At 34.7% G+C, this 13,939-nt stretch overlaps 4 long non-coding RNA genes across 4 annotated transcripts in view; 2 read left to right on the top strand and 2 right to left on the bottom strand.

The window, feature by feature from the left end:
• LOC140049363 (uncharacterized) overlaps positions 1-13,939 on the bottom strand; it is a 423,758-nt gene that overhangs the window by 225,115 nt on the left and 184,704 nt on the right. The window lies entirely within an intron of this gene.
• The window catches only part of LOC140049362 (uncharacterized), a 250,627-nt gene that overhangs the window by 231,278 nt on the left and 5,410 nt on the right, over positions 1-13,939 (top strand). The window contains exons 2-3 of the long non-coding RNA XR_011845235.1: positions 9,447-9,605; positions 10,015-10,209. This is a non-coding gene — a long non-coding RNA (uncharacterized lncRNA). The remainder of the gene's footprint in view (positions 1-9,446; positions 9,606-10,014; positions 10,210-13,939) is intronic.
• Positions 665-2,285, bottom strand: LOC140049367 (uncharacterized). The gene is made up of 3 exons (XR_011845239.1): positions 1,877-2,285; positions 1,232-1,298; positions 665-710 (listed from the first exon to the last, which is right to left on the bottom strand). It is a non-coding gene; the product is annotated as an uncharacterized lncRNA (long non-coding RNA).
• LOC140049368 (uncharacterized) lies at positions 4,400-7,139 on the top strand. Its single transcript, XR_011845240.1, has 3 exons — positions 4,400-4,782; positions 6,682-6,745; positions 7,121-7,139. It is a non-coding gene; the product is annotated as an uncharacterized lncRNA (long non-coding RNA).

Genomic DNA, 13,939 nt, shown 5'->3' with positions numbered 1-13,939 from the left:
CACCAATCTGAGTTTACAATTTACAAAAGTATCAGCAGTTTTATTATGGGCATTCAATTAAATAAATATTTACGTTTTTTTGGTGAACAACGTTTTGTTACAGTCAGTAGCACTGAAACAAAAAAAATAATAATTAATACTAGACAATACAATACAACAATACAATAACTCTTCGTTCTATTGCTTATTAAAAAATATAAATATTCCTAGTCCCTTTTGAAAAATAGACTATTCCAAGATACATGATTAAAAATTACAAGTGCATCGTGTTAAATAGCAATTTAATTTGGCAAATATTTACATTTTTGTTGTTGGTAAGAAAGTAGTTTTGTTTGAATTATCTTCACTGTATGAGTTGCCACTCCTTATTGTACCACTGAAATTAACAGAAAATACTTATCAAAATACTACACAATGTTGTACTCAACATTGCTAACAAAGGTGTTTAGTCTACTACAATAACTTTTCGTTCTATTGCTTATTTAAAAATATAAATATTTCTAATAACTTTGATAATCATTTTCTGAAAGCGGTTTGGAAGAACAACGATCATCATGTCTTCCTTTTTTAGAAAAATGGGCTATACAATGAATGCAAATTAAAAATTACAAACTGAGCAATTCAATTTGGTAAATATTTACATTTCCGTGGTAGTCAAGATAGTAGCAGTTTCTTCATCACTTGATGAGTCGTCATCCCTTATTCTACCTCTGAAATAAAAAGAATATACAATACAAGTCAGAAAATGGTTGTAAAATTCTCATTCAACTAAATTACTAGATTAATATATTCATAGGTCAGCCGAATTTAATTGTACAGAAAATATTTGCATTTGTAGATTTGCAACCTTACCATTTTGAATGTCACTTTTAAACATTAACTAACTGTACTTTTTTAATTGGCCACATCTGGAATGTATAATAATACAGTAATAATGTTTTTTATCTACCAGTAAGTATACCTACCCCAGAGCAAGTTTCAAATGTAATTTAAAACATCATTTATCAGATTCATACTCACCTATATCCTCAGGGTTACTTATTAGTTTGAAGATCGTGCAACCCCTAGTCTTTCAATAAACCCGGACAGACAGACAGACATGGGTTTTATTAATTTGAGTAAAGATCAATTAAAGTCAACGATTTGATGATAGTCAAACGTAATCAATAAGCTTAATGGAAATAATTGAATTAGGCCTCGTATCAACCCTATTCATATTATGTGTACTTACGATTTCTTTAAATCTCTAAACACATCTTCAAAAGAGAGTGCCATCGGTTTCAGGATTGATTACCTTCCTAGAGTTTAAAAAAAAACTAGAATTTGAATAGCTATAAAATCAAAATGCACTTATTTACTGTACACAATGTATACCACAAGCTTCTGTTTTGAGGGAAAATTATTTGAAATTGAAAATGAAATTTGTGATACAGCTGAGAATTGACTCATTTTAACGTAAGGTTAAAGTAGATTTAGGTTTACTTAGTTTATACAATTTATAATATGCTTGTCTGTGTAGTACTAGTATAGGTTACTAAGCACATTAGTGATAAAGCAGTTTTTAGAGGGTATGACTTATGAGATGGTAAACCTAAAGACTATCTTTAACAGACAAACAAGACCTACAGCACTTCAAAGGGGTGTCACGAAACGTAAGACCACGAAAGCTAAGACCCCCTAAGACCTAAGATCACGAAAGCTAAGACCCAAGACCTAAGATTACAAATTCTAAGATATACTACAGCTTAAAAACAATACTTGTTTATCCATACATAATTTTAAACACAGTAGGTTTACAATAAACAAACTTGACGGGTTGTTTGTTGGTATATATTTACTCCATTGTGTTGGTTCAGAGAATGTTTTTCTTACGCACCTGCCTTTCTTGTATTTTGACTCCAAATTTGTTGACTAACTTTATCCTGAATACCACACTTTAAAATTAGGATTTATAAGTACTTTCAGAAGGAGAAACACATAAAAACAAATAAATAAATCCTTTAAATTGATGATTTTACAGACATGTTTCTTTGTATACTCATAGAGATAACTCCTCGAGCTCCCCCCATGCTCAATGTTTTTGTTTCTATGAAGCGCCAAAAGAACAACATATATTACAAGTATAAAAACAGAAAGAAAACGAAACAAAAAAACTTATTATCATGATTTTTAAATTAAAATTTATTTGCCAGTATTTCTTTCTTCGTACTTGCATGATATACTATTATCATTACAATTTTAATTTTACATTGTTCCATCCACACTGTAGATGGACTCCACAGAGTTTTCAGCCCTCTATATAATTTTTGCTCTTTTGACGTTCCATAGAAACAAAAACATTTAGCCTGGGTGCAGAACAATTATTATACACATTTGCGGGAAAAAAGTATAGGAAAATTTTTTTTTGGTTTTTCTAATAGAGTATACCATATAGAATGTCAGAAAAAAAATCCCCATCCCAGGGTCTTGGGGAAAATTTTTTATGGCATTTTTAAATTTTGGCCTATATAACACACACAAATTTCTATTAACACACACAAATACCTATATATAGGGGATAGGGAAAATCAATTAACAGTTTTTGTTACTTGCAGTTGTGTTTTAATGATTAAAATTAGTAGAGGCTTACTTTAATAACTGCTTCTCATAGTAGTTGATGAATCAAGTCGATACGATGACATCATCATGCCAGAATCCAATATGGCGTCCAATTTGGCGGGAAAAACAGAGTATTGCTAAACCCCCTCAAACCCCTGGAAACCTGGAAAAAAAACATAGAAAACCCCACCGAACCAACATAAAAGTGATTGAATCATGGAGTGTACGACCCACTAGGTATGTCCATGTAAAAAAAATTAAAAATTTATACTGTTAACTACTTATTTTTGGGGTAAAACAGTAGAAATTCAATATTTTTTTACATGGATATACCCAGTGGGTCGTACACTACATAATTCAATCACTTTTATTATGTTGGTTCGGTGGGGTTTGCTATGTTTTTTTGGAGGTTTGCAGGGTTTAGCAATCATTTTTGACCAAAAAATGATGTTTTACCCCAAAAATAAGTAGTTAACAGTAGAAATTTAATTTTTTTTTTACATGGATATACCCAGTGGATCGTACACTACATGATTCAATCACTTTTATGTTGGTTCGGTGGGGTTTGCTATGTTTTTTTTTTAGGTTTGCAAGGGTTTGCAGGGGTTTAGCAATACCCTGTTTTTTCCGCCAAATTGGACGCCATATTGGATTCTGGCATGATGATGTCATTGTTATCGACTCGATTTATCAACTACTATGAGAAGTAGTTATTAAAGTAAGCCTCAGCAAATTTTAATTATCATAACACAACTCCAAGTAAAAAAAACGTGAATTTGTTTTCCCTATCCCCTATATATAGGTATTTGTGTGTGTAATAGGCATTTGTGTGTGTTATATAGGCCAAAATTTGAAAGTGCCGTAAAAAATTTTCCCCAAGACCCTGGGATGGGGATTTTTTTTCTGACATTCTATATGGTATACTCTATCAGAAAAAAAAGAAAACAATTTTCCTATACTTTTTTCCCGCAAAATTTGTACTGCACCCAGGCTAATTGAACAGGGGTAGGCCTACTGTACTCTGTAGGCTAGTCATGCGAAATTCGCAAACAGTTTGTGTGCGAGAAAAATGTCTGTAAAATCATCAATTTAAAATTGTATTTGTTACTTTTTATGTGATACTTTTTCATAAAAGTGCCAATTCTAAGGTGTGGTATTCAGAATAAATGTTGGGAGTTAAAATACAAGACAGGTGCGAAAGATAAATATTTGTAATCTTAGGTCTTGGGTCTTAGCTTTAGTGATCTTAGGTCTTAGGGGGTCTTAGCTTTCGTGGTCTTAGGTTTCGTGACACCCCACTTCAAAGTGCTGTACTTGCCTATGTACTGCCTTCATAGCCCCCATAATCCCATATGAATGAGAATCATAAAAAAAAGTCACAGAAAAACCTGGCTCATCCTACCACTTCTACTAGGGGTGTCACGAAAGCTCAGACCACGAAAGTTCAGACCCCTAAGACCTAAGATCACGAAAGCTAAGACCCAACACCTAAGATTACAAATATTTATCTTTCGCACCTGCCTTGTATTTTAACTCCCAACATTTATTCTGAATACCACACCTTAGAATTGGCACTTTCATGAAAAAGAATCACATAAAAAGTAACAAATACATTTTTAAATTGATGATTTTACAGACGTTTTTCTCGCACACAAAATGACTAGCCTACAGTACAGTAGGCCTAAAAATTAAAGTAAATAAGTAAGTAGAGCAAAAATTATATAGAGGGCTGAAAACTCTGTGGAGTCCATCTACAGTGTGGATGAAACAATGTAAAATTTAAATTTTTTGTTTCGTTTTCTTTCTGTTTTTATACTTGTACTATTATTGTTGCTCTTTTGGCGCTCCATAGAAACAAAAACATTGAGCATGGGGAGCTCGAGGAGTTACATTGTCATTACAGTATACAAAGAAACACATCTGTAAAATCATCAATTTAAAGGATTTATTTATTTGTTATTATGTGTTTCTCCTTCTGAAAGTACTTATAAGTCCTAATTTTAAAGTGTGGTGTTCAGGATAAAGTTAATCAACAAATTTGGAGTCAAAATACAAGAAAGGCAGGTGCGTAAGAAAACCATCCTCTGAAGCAACACAATGGAGTAAATATATACCAACAAACAACCCGTCAAATTTGTTTGTTGTAAAGAAAAAATATACATTTACTCAACGGGCGAAAATAATGTGAGTTTATCTATGTTTTGCGGTAGTATTAAATTATATTTATGGTAATAAATGAAACCTACTGTGTTTAAAATTATGTATGGATAAACAAGTATTGTTTTTAAGCTGTAGTATATCTTAGTATTTGTAATCTTAGGTGTTGGGTCTTAGCTTTCGTGATCTTAGGTCTTAGGGGGTCTGAGCTTTCGTGGTCTGAGCTTTCGTGACACCCCTTCTACTAGAGTACTAAGCATAGCTACCTAAAAAATAGGCTAACCCTCTAAAAGTTAACCTAGACTACTAGTGCCTACTACTAGGCTACTTTAGGCCTGTAGAAGTAGAAAGTAGCCTAGGCATAGGGTAGGCCTACTCTAGGCCTAGTAGGGGTCTACCTAGGCCTAGCTCTTAGTAGAGTGAGTTCGTATTTTATAACTCTTCCTAGGCCTAGCCTAGGCCTAGAGCTAGGCATCCTTTTGAATTTGACATTGTAAATGTCAACATTTTTGTAGGTTTAGGCCTAGAGGGCCTATAATATTATAACCTTAGTCGGCTTCTAAGCTTATTATTATATAGCCTAGGCCTAGTAGTAGTAGGGCTAGGCCTAGGCTAGGCTACTCTCTTTTTAGGCTAGACTAGGCCAGGGCAAGGCCTAACTAATAAGGCCCCTCCCGCTAGCTAGTAGTAGTATAGGCCTACCGATCTAGTAGCCTAGGCTTAGCCTACCTACCTACTAGGCCTACTTGGCATAATAGGCTAGGCCTACCTAGACGACGTATCGTATAGAATAAGGGTACTTGTAGACCCTCTCGCTGGCCCGGGCCTAGCCTCACTAGCCTTAATAGACCTGTATATTATTGGTTGTTAGTTGTTTCAAACTAGCCTAGTAAATATTAGTAGTTAATTTATGCATACCAAGCATCAAAAAAGTTTTTCACTACCACCCCACGGCTCGCTTCCCGCCGATCCTCTTCTCGCGCCGCCCGATGCATGCATACTGCGCATGCGTGGAGGAGTGGGATCTTTGAATTCAAAGTCTTTAACGTGACGTCATTTTACTTTAGCTGCATGCGAAGAAGTAGTCACCGTTTTAATTCGCCTAATGATGGTGTTGTTGTGTGTTGTTAAACTTCAATAAATACAATGTTTATTTTAAATTTCAGGTATAGCAAATTTTCCAGATTTAGAATCATTAAGGAAACATTACTAAACTAATTTACTAAACATATAATCCGGTTTTTTTTTTAAAATTCAAGAAATACTGAATGTCTACCAAGTGTCATATACATACAACACGACATATAACCCCCTTTATTCTTATAGGGTTTAATTTTATTAATAAACACCCCTACGACTAAAATCAACTATTCTAAGTGTTTAGACATGTACTTGAATAGAAAGACTGCTTCAAATCTTAAGTTACAATTGCGACGGTGTTTTTTACGGTATGTTATATTTCTTTTATTCCTGTCCACCCAGGCAGCACTTGCCAGCTTTATACTCTGACGTTATCCAAATTCCTTCACTTGCACTGATGAAGGGCTAGTGTTGCCCGAAAGCTCTGCTAACTTTTCTGGCTGTTTACTTTATCGTTTTGATTTAGCTTTTCGCTTTTTATTTTTGTATCTCCATTGAGATCCAGCCACTGATATCCACAGCAATGTCATTTTTTTTCAGTAATTTGCCTTTGGATTTATATATATATATATATATATATATATAAATTTCTTTTTATTCATCCGCCGAAGCTGGAGCATATCAATACACACTAACGAAATATAAATAACACTAAACTAAAATATCACAGCTATCATTGACGACTAATAGAATAAAAATCAACCACTAACATGATGGTTCTTATTTTAAAGATCACAAAACTTTCTATCTTTAATAAATATACACGTTATTTTTGTGTAATGCTAGGAAATGAAAACGCCGAGTGCAACCGTGCGCACACCACCTGTTGAAGACAACACCGAAGCCTTAGGTAGGATTTCTAAAATATATAAAAGTGTGATTTTTCTCCATTCTCATTCATTATTTGCCTAAAATCTATACAGCGACAGAACTATAAAACACCTGTTCACACTTTAATGTATACACACTTATTTTGGTTTAATTAGATCATTTGTATGTATTGAAATCAATGACGGAAAAAATGAGTTAGCATGACATAATTATTATTTATAATATATATACCTATACTACTATTTTTATAAGAAATGTTTATTTTATTGTAAACAGACAATGCAGTTCTGTGATTTAAAATTATTCGGTTTCTGAAATAAATGTATTAGCCAATGATCATCATCACCACTCAACCACCTAACTTAATCTAATGAAAGTATTTGTTATTTTACAGAATCCTCAATGACCGAAGATTCTCCTCCTATGGATGAAGAAAACAATGATGGTAAGACAATTTTATCGATTAACCCATTGAACCATAATTTAATTATCCAATGTAATCAAGTAGAATCGATTCGAAAACCGTTTACCAATTGGTTTGCAAATAGAAATAATTCACGTTTGTGATCACTTAGTGTTTGTTGATGTGACTGTACTGAAAAACAAACAAATTAACTGGGTAAACCCAGGACAGGCAATGCATCGATATATTATTTAAATATTATATTTGTATGCATATTTGTTGACTATTACCATGCATTATCATGTAATTATTATTATTATTATTATTATTATTATTATATAGAGCCTATAGGATGCATTGACTGTTGGTTTGGATCTCCTGTATAATATTATAAAAGAACATGCAAATATATACAGGAATGCTTACGTTGCATTCATCAGCTGGGTAACCAATAGCCTAATACCTCAACAAATAATTTTCGAAATAACAATTAATTCATCAGCTCGATTCCAGTACGCAAATCAAACAATAAAAACATGTTAGTGTAAACGGTCTGTTAATTATCTCACGTTCCGTTGCAGTCTGTCTTGTACTGCCGTTAAAAAGAGACTTCAAATTTGTGTAAACAATGTTAACAATACAATAAAAAACAACTTAATAAATAATAGAACAGCGATAACGATATAACTGCAAATTTAACGACTGCATTAACTATTAGCATTAATTTCTTTTGACAGGTATGGCATACTTGGGTGACGCCAAATGGGGAGTGCGTGTCAACGCTCACAGACTAAAAAGCTGTGAACGCTTCAGCACCACAGTGGAGAAGCTGGCACTCTCTCTCCTTGAAATGGTGGTCACCCGGGAGGAATGTGCTGACATAACAATATACGGCCATGGCAAGAACAAGCAGCCATTGGCCGAAAAAGAAAGAAAGGCACTGAGAAGTGAGGACTGAGATTTAACTAACTTTTTAAATATAACTATAGGTTGTATAATTTATGTAAACAAAACAATTGAGCTGAACAAAACACAATTTTAAGTGTGACGAAACAACATGTTTACCAACTCCCTTTTCTATAAAACATATAAAATAGTAGTGAAATTTATCAGACCTTAGTTTTGTTTCTTTTATTAAGTTAAGTTGATTGTATCTAATTAAAAACATTGTTTTAAATCAATTTTTATTTTAATTTTCAGGTCATATCTTCGCTTGCTTTAACATCGAGGACACAAAAAAACAAAACGTATAGGAGGAAATTGTTAAGAAATTGAATGATAAAATCAGAGCAATAAGAAACAACAAATACAAAATCAATTAAATGACAACAAAATGAAATTAATAAAACAATGAAACATGCAAAACAATGAAATGAATTAATTAATAATTAAATCGTTGAAGTTAAATTGATTTGACTTACTTGTTTTTTTTCTTAAGTCAGGTTTCTGTTACCTCTATGCTGTGCCGTTTCCGTACGAGAGAAAACCTGCTATCCTGCCGCTGACAACCCGATAGAATTTTAAACAAGTGAACTGTTAATCGACCAGGATCAATAGGGTTACAGTTGGACACATTCGTCCGACAGAAACCACCGAATCCCACCATCCACCACCACCATTTTGATCGGGCAGCCGGAATTTTAGGCGACTAATAACCCCGATTTCAGCCGAGAATCACAATATCGTGATATTGTGATATCAAGTTATTTTTAAAATTTCGGGATTTTGACCGGATCCCGCCGATCCCGATCGAGATTTCGATCGGGAATAACCGGATCCCGCCAGGAATTCCTCCCAATCCCGATCGGGATTTCTGTCGGGATCCCAACGGGAAAGCTAATCCCGATCGGGATTTCGGCCGGGATCCCACCGGGAATCACGACAAATAATCCCAATCCCGATCGGGATCCCGATCAAGATTTCGATTGGGTAATGACCGGATCCCGCGGGGAATTTCCTCCCAATCCCGATCGGGATTTCTGCCGGGATCCCACCGGGAAAGCTTACCACCGGGATCCCACCGGGAATCCCGACCAATAATTCCGATCCCGATCCCGATCGGGATCCCTATCAAAATTTCGATTGAGATTTCATTCCAACAATCCCGATCGCTGGCCATAAAAAGGTACTCATACTGGCCAAACCTACCCAACCCTGTAGGAGTAATGAGCAAAAATCTGTAATTTATGGCGGCAATTTTAAAAAAATCCAAAATGGCGACTTTAAGTCAGATGAGCTGGAACTTTTTTTTGGTGGATATATAGACTCCAACTTGCACAAATCAGTTGAGAAACACTTGTTTCTATTTTTTTCCCAGAGAAAGTGTAAAATGGGGATACTACTGCGCACAGTTGAAAATCTACCAATGAAATCAGAAATATGGAAAAAAAAGATATGAAAAACACACCACAATCATTTGATGTTGAAAATAATAATCATCCCAAAGCACTATGCTCAACCAGCCATTCAAAATTTTGTAAGGGACATATTTCTACACCATTTGAGTTTAAATCTCATAGCGAAAATTGTGTAACTTGTTTATTTGTATACCAATCAGCTAAGACTAGCCTTCTAATCTAAGAAGCAAGAGTGGTAGTATTTTTAAAGATTCCTCTACCTGCAGTCAGTTGGCAGTTTGTAATTTTAAAGAAAGTTGACAAAATTTATCAGTGCAATATAATATATTTGTAACAACCTTTTGTCACTTGATAGCATCCAGACACCTTGTTCCCATTTCTTTTGTACCTTCTGTGTCAATAAATTATTTAATGCCCTTTCGAAACAATTTCATGTTTTAGTGGATTCAATTTTAACAAAGACAATCTGATCAAAATTCCAACAATTTTAGAACATACATTAACTTCTGTTTCATTTAAATGTTGCAGATGTAAGGAAGATTTATGTTTAAGGGGAACAGGAGACCATATTTGCAAGAACGTCAAAGAACAGGCACTTCAAAACAATTCAAAATGCTGTGCATCAAATTGAAACAACTACAGCTGCAAGTAATGTGTACCCTACAGAACTAAAAAACTTGTCACACTTTTAGTGGACAAATGTCTTTAAAAACTCGAGGGCGGGTAAGATTTATTATTATCGTTATTATTTTCTTCTGTATATTAATTCATAATTTTGTAATAATAAACTAGCCACTCAAGATGGTTACTCAATCACAAGCCTCCACAACTGTAGTAACAACGGAAATTAAACAATAAAAAATGGATGGAATGAAATTTCTAGGAATAATGAATGCATGCAAAATCAATTATACTTACCTAATACCTAATTATACTAATTGTATACAGGCCACAATCTCAAATGTGTGTAAATTAATCTTTTAAATGTCACTTATGAGCCGAAGTAGCTTTGAATTTGAAAACAATAATCGTTACACATACTACTGTGTATCAAAATTTACATCTGTGGTTCCAGTTAAGACTGTTCTAAGAGTTACTGGTATTTGTACATTCTGTATTGTAAGTTGATGGTTTTGGAGGCCGTTCTGACATGGTATTTAATTTGCTGTCTGATAAGTTTAGCTATACCCTCACAACTTCTTTTTCTGTAACATTTTTTGATTGTTGCTCATTCAAACTCTTTAGTTTTCTTTGTAAATTAATATTGCTAATGGCTTGGTGATCTCTGGTTAAATTGCTTGGTATCAGATATATTCGGTTGTCTTATCCCTTTATGAATTTTATGGAATCTTGACATTCTGTGGTGGTGATGATATGTTAGAACAACATCTTGAGCATGGTCCAAAAAATGCGAATTATATCCAAATCCAAATTAAACTGATAAACATTATTGGGAACAAAATTCAAAGTACAATAGTGAATGATTGTCTGGAAGGAGGTGGCTGGTTTTGTGTTTCAGCTGATGAAGGAAGAGATGTGTCCAATAAAGAACAGCTCTCTGTAACAATACGCTTTGTAGATAAAAGTTGCATCATTCGTGAAGAGTTGATAGGCCTCATAGATGTCAGTGAGAGCACTACTGGTGAGCATCTCAGTCATGTCCTCCAAAAAATGATAAAGACATTGGACTCGATCCCCGATCCAAGAAAAATAAGAAGTCAATGTTACAATGGTACAGGGGCGGATTGCAATATAAAGACTTTGTCTTAGGCTTAGATCTAAGCCCTAAGCCCCTCGCGAAAGTCTTAGTTAAGCCTCTCAGCAAAGTCGATTGCAATATAGCGGTCTTAACTGAGACTTTATTAGTAAAGAATTTCAAACAATCAAACCAGCCTATAGTTACCGAAAAATGAGGGCGCTATACCAACAAGTGCAAATAGAGTAATTTAACAATAAGGAGTAGCGACAAGCTCCTCAGTAGGACATATTGAGGCCATTTTAATGCATGAATGGACACACTGCCTATTCAATAGCGTTAAGATTACGTAAATACTAGGAGATTTCAGCAAGTAATTAAAAATATTGGCAACAAAATTGTATGTAATTTGATAGTAAATATTGGTTAATTAATACATGCTTAAAGTTTACAAACAAATATTTCAAAAAAATAAATTTTAAATACAGTATGCTACTATATGTAGTCTTTTCTTGGTCAAAATAGTGTAGCGCTAGGCCGAGTATGGAGAATATGCGTACAGCTTGTTTGTGCGGTTGTGGACCGCTAATAGAAATTGATCGTCAGGTAGGTGTGGGCCTATATAGATTTTATCTACTGAAACAATTGGTAGATAAAAATAATAATACACATGTCTTATAGTTCAATACCCCTTTTCTACACTAGTATCATAAAATCAATTCACAGCAGTATTTAAAAAGTTAATTTCGCCATGAAATTACTAGCTAGCCTAGGAGCGTAAGCCTGCCTGGAGGAGGCTTGGAATCTAAGACCACGGCGCTGAAATTCTAAGGCTAAGACTTCTTTTATTGCAATGGTCTTAAATCTAAGACCATCATTGCTAAGGGTTTCATCTTGGGCTTAAGTGTAAGACTGCGGTTAAGACCTTATTGCAATCCGCCCCAGGGAATATGTCGGTTATATCCAAAAGCCTTACCTTTCTGGTGTGCTGCCTATCGGTTAAACAGATGTATTATTCAATCTCGTACAATACCGTTGATAAGAAATATGATGGGTATACCAATAAACGAAGTAAATTCAAAGAACTTTGCAAAACCAGATGGGTAGAGCGTCACGATGCTTTTCAAATTTTTTAAGCTTATGCCTATTATTGTAAGTCCTTAGCACCCTGGCCCCGCTTTTGTAATGTAATATATATTATGCACCCGTTTACATAGCAACGATTTTACAGGAAAAGGGGGTACAAATCAACATTAAGACCTACCAAGAACTACTAAGACCTGTCAATTTAAAGTGAGATTCTAATCCATGCTATGCTTTGCTCGACTTTTCTGTGGGCATTGAGGAAGAGATGGTTAGCGCTACCATTTTTCCAACAACAGTTGGAAGAAGCATTTGCCTCTTACAAAAGCGAAAATATTAGCCCATCTGATAGACAGTCTTAGGATAAATGCCCACCAGCAAGAGGTTCTGGGTAGAGAAACATCCAAACAGGCGGAATCTCAGTTATGTTATGGTCCGTCCACAGAAAAGAAAGAATTACTGCTAGTGTTGCAGGCAATGTTGCCAATAGTGTGAAGAATGAAGAAGTCAGAGGGCATTCTCAAATAGCGCGTATTATGGGTATTACAGGAAATTGAAAAGTGCAGCCGTGTCATGGGGAAGAAATAAAGAGAAGATTACTATGAAACAGTACATTGCACATCACCGACAACGTAAGCATACTGGAGTTACTTGCACACAGACAGGGCTCTGGGTAAGCCAATTGAACACCCCTATATTGCAGCATCACCAGATGGAATTGTTTGTTGCAATCAATGTGGAAGGGGGTTAGTAGAATTAAAAAATCCGTATAATCATAGGCATTCATCTATTGAACAATTAGCTAGCATAAAGGGAACCTGTCTCGCAAAAGAAAATGGACTAATAGAATACTGTTGAAACATCAACATTCATATTATGCTTAAGTGTCCGATCTAATCTATTACTGTATTGTTTATAAACGCCACTGGGGTGTTGCACTTTTTCAAAAAAGGAAGGAGGGGGGGGGGGGGTGTACGTTTATAAATTAAATTCAACAGGAAATTATCACCAAGCTGACGGACATAGCCATTCAAAGAGTGAAACTACTAGGCCTATACAAATCTATGTAGACCATAGGTCAGGAAGAAAAAAACTTTGTACATCAAAGAAGCACTAACTTAAGAGTGGTGTGCTAAGTATGTTATGTTACATTTCTGCACTACAAAATGTTTCCAGTTACGTTTCAATTGGGAGTACATTAGTCTGATATTAAGTACTGCTACTTCAATTTATTACAAACAGTATAACAAAAAGTTACAACAATTAATACACAAAAGAATCAAGAATAATAAAAATATGTAAATTATTATTGTAAAGGGCCCTTCTTCAGAAATGCTTGGCCCTTTCTGTGCGATTTCACCAGAAAGCAGCGAAGTCTTTAAGAGTAACCCTGTCGATAAAGAGGTATAAGAAAGCTATAAATGTTTTGGACCAGCAACCAATGACATTTCAGAATTTACCAGAATTAGCCTATTGATATAGGAAAATACCCCTATTTTTAAGTGGATAAGAATTCGACAAAGATTTTCTGTCTGTGACTGTGAGCACCCTGTATTAATAATGGGACGGCAACCCAAAACAACACTACTAACACATGCAAAGAAAATTTGACCAGAATGACCGAACAAGACAAGATAAAGGGTAAAGATAGCGAAACAAAAAAACATTACAAGC

The sequence above is a fragment of the Antedon mediterranea genome, chromosome 5, assembly GCF_964355755.1.
Source record: "Antedon mediterranea chromosome 5, ecAntMedi1.1, whole genome shotgun sequence".
NCBI lineage: Eukaryota > Metazoa > Echinodermata > Crinoidea > Comatulida > Antedonidae > Antedon > Antedon mediterranea.
Note: the sequence above shows the minus strand (reverse complement) of the source record. Positions and strands in the feature narration are given on the sequence as shown.